Below are 3,838 nucleotides of genomic sequence, written 5' to 3' on the forward strand. Positions count from 1 at the left end.
TTGCGGAGCATGAGCTGTAGGTGCGTGGGCTTCAGTAGTTGAGGCGCGAGGGCCATGCCTTGATTCTTGCTACTATTTCAACCTGGAAAGCTGCCCACCTCCCATTCCCCATGCTCAATCCTACAGCCCTTACCACTTTTCCTATTAAAATCCTGCCTGTCCTTCAAGCCTCATCTCAAATGCTACACCATCCATGTTGTTATTCTTGACCTTCCCTAAAGGGAAAGAACCTGTCCCTCTAGAAATTCATTTATAGTTCTCCTTGGGCCTTGGCCTTCATCTCAACATCATGCTATCTTAGGTCATTGGCATAGCTTATAACAGAATGTAAATTATCCAGCAGGTAGGACAGAAACTCCCCTCACTCTATTCTAGGTAGCATAGTGTAGTAGAACACACTTAATATCTGCAAACTGTACTGACTATTTAAAGAAGGGAAAGGTCTATGTGAAGTAAGGGGGAAAAGAAATGAGAAGTCTTTATACCCTTTTAAGGAAAGCGTTAATGCACCAATTGCAATTCCCTGAATTTCCTGAATGTAAATGCATTTCAAAACATATGATCATTGCTAACGTTGCAGACTGTTTTTAGAGGCCTAATTCAGTGTGATTTGCTTCTCATTTCCCAGGTCTTCCTAAAAACTCACGCTAACAAAACAAGGGAAAAAATAAGTATTAAAATTATCAAAATAGACAAAATAAAAGCCAGCCGAAATAATGATACTAGCTAACACATAACAAAGGATCATTTTAGGCCAAGCACAGTGCTGAGCATTTCACAGACATGGTCTCATTTCATCCTTTCAACAACCCCACAAGGCAGAGGTATCTCAATTATCCTGAGGGGACTGAGGCCTAGAGGGATTAAGTAACTTTGCAAGGTAGAGTCGCAGGGCAATAGAGCTGAAGTACCTCCTGCTCATATGGCTCTGTAAATACGTGTGCATTTCTTTTCATAAAACTTTATGTAACTCATCTTTTTCATCCTTAATAAAATCTCCTTTTGATTGGAGTTTGGGATTAGAATGGATAAACAGGATGGATATATATACAGGATGGATAAACAACAAAGTCCTACTGTATAGCACAGGGAACTATATTCAATATCCTGTGACAAACCGTAACGGAAAAGAATATGAAAAAGAATATATATATAAAACTAAGTCACTTTGCTGTACAGAAGAAATTAACACAACATTGTAAATCAACTATACTTCTACAAAATTAAAATCTCCTTTTGTATATACACCCTGATATTATCTTTATTATAAAGAAGCATGGAAAGCTTCATTTTAAAAACTCAATCCACCATTGGATATGAATAACACTCGTATTGTTTGTGAATTGTTAATTTTGTACACTCTATATTTGGGAGTCAGTGGTATCTTAGAAAACAATTCCTATTGCATATCTATCTTTTGATTCATCTATTAATCAATCTGAGGAATTCATTTGTGGTTGTCTGTGGATATCTCTTCTTGAACACAGAGGTGTAAACTCCGTGGGTTACTGGTAATCAATAATGGAAGATGATGATATTGACATTCTTTTATTAAAACAAACAAACTGGGCTTCCCTGGTGGCGCAGTGGTTGAGAATCTGCCTGCTAATGCAGAGGACACGGGTTCGAGCCCTGGTCTGGGAAGATCCCACATGCCGCGGAGCAACTACGCCCGTGAGCCAGAACTACTGAGCCTGCGCGTCTGGAGCCTGTGCTCCGCAACAAGAGAGACCGCGATAGTGAGAGGCCCGCGCACCGCGATGAAGAGTGGCCCCCACTTGCCACAACTGGAGAAAGCCCTCGCACAGAAACGAAGACCCAACACAGCCAAAAATAAATAAATAATTAATTTAAAATGAACATCTGCTTATAAATAAATAAATAAATATGGGGAGGAATAATATTAAAAAAAAAAATCCTCAAAAACAAACAAACTATCCTTTCTCCAGTAGGAAGATAATTTGATTGTGTATTCTTCTACTAAATCAATTCTACTGCATCATATTTGTCACCCTAGATCTGGTGACACCAGGAACACTTTTAGGCCTCAAAAGGTGTTTGCTAACACTCAATCATGCCATGGATTCTTAGACCCTATGGAATTAGGATTTATGCACGTGTAAGGTATTCCATGTCATAGTTTAGGATGTTTTTATTTTGTTTTCCTATGGCTTGCAGGGGCCAACACAAGGATACCCAAATGTATAGCCTCTTTTTGTGTTGCTGGGATCAGATTTAATTGTTAGATCACTTCGATACAGAATGGAGTGATGCAGCACTTTCCAACTGCTCAATTCATCGTCTCTAGAAATCCTTTCACCTCTAAACATGTTAGTTTCCCTCTCCCTAAAAACATAAAAAATGCTTTCTCAGCACCATACTCCTCCTTATTCCTCTTTTTTTCTTCCCTTCTCACACTGGCCACACGTCTTGAGAGAACAGCCTCTGCCCTATTTCCTCTCTGCTCTTTTATTGCTCAGTCACTGTTCTGTGGCGCCCACCTTCAACTAAACCACAAAAGTCAACAAAACCACCATCTTCCCACCTCCATCCCACTGCCAAATCCAAGGAAGACTTTTTACTTCTTATTGTAATGGCCCTCTAGGCTGTATTTGACATTGCTGCTTGGCTCTTTCTAGTTTATTTCATGAGTTCCTCTTACTCTAGCACCACCCACCCACCCCCCCCGTTTAAATAAAATTTCAGCTTTATTGCAGTATAACTGACAAATAAAATGTTAAGATATTTAAAGTGCGCGTCGTGGCGACTTGGTATACGTATACATTGTGAAAGGATTTTTCCCATCCTCTAGCCTTTTTTTCTTAAATTCTGGTGTTCTCCCAGCTTCCCACCTGTTTTCACTGCGCTTTTTACACACTGTCCTTGGGCTGAGTTTACCCACTGTCATAGTTTCACCCACCACATTATGTGATACTCTCATATCTACCTGAAACTTCCCCAGAGCTACTGACTTAAATACCCAAGTGTCTCAAGGACATCTCCACTCTGACTCCCATACATTCTCAAACTCCATTTGTCCCAAATTAAACTTAGAGCTTTCCCACCTAAATCTGTCCTCTTCACGTAGTCTCTTCCTTTGTTTAATGATTATCCAGCCACTGAAGCCAAGAATCTGAGAAATCATCTTAGGCTCCTTCTTAATGTGAAACCACTTATCTCTTACGTATTCCTTCTTCTCTATCCGTACTTATTACATATTACATATGAACTATGTCAGGCCCCCAGCATCTTCTTCCTGGACTATTTTAACAGTGGTTTCCCAACTCTCCTGACTCTGGTTTTGATACCTCATACCCATTCTCTGAACACTACCAGTGTTCGTTTGATAACATGAATCTGACCATGTCACTCCCCCTGCATAAAATTCTTCAAATGAGTCCCCCATTCATGCATTCAAGATTAAAGGTCCAGCGGTTTAAGGTCCTTTGACACGCGTCCTTTTCCAATTTTGCCAGTTTCAACTCTGAGGTTCCATTTTTTTAGGCAAGTCGTCCTTCAACCCCTTCCTCACTTCCAGGATGTCCCAGCTCTGCACTCCCCTTTGCGGCCACTGCACACTCATATCATAGAATTCTCTCATTACGGCATACTGAGGTAATCCTTCTAAGTTTCTAAGGCGGGAATGTGGCTTGTTTCCATTTTAGATCTCCAGGGCCTGGAAATGTACATAATGAGCACTAAATAAATACTTGTTGAACTGACAGAACTGAGGCTCATTTGTACTGGGTTGCCAACATGGAAAGCAGTAACAAAACAGCTTTAAAATATAAATCTTGACGTTGTCTCTTTCTTTCACAATTGCTTTTGAAATGTTTGT

This window comes from Balaenoptera acutorostrata, chromosome 11 (genome assembly GCF_949987535.1).
Source record: "Balaenoptera acutorostrata chromosome 11, mBalAcu1.1, whole genome shotgun sequence".
Lineage (NCBI taxonomy): Eukaryota > Metazoa > Chordata > Mammalia > Artiodactyla > Balaenopteridae > Balaenoptera > Balaenoptera acutorostrata.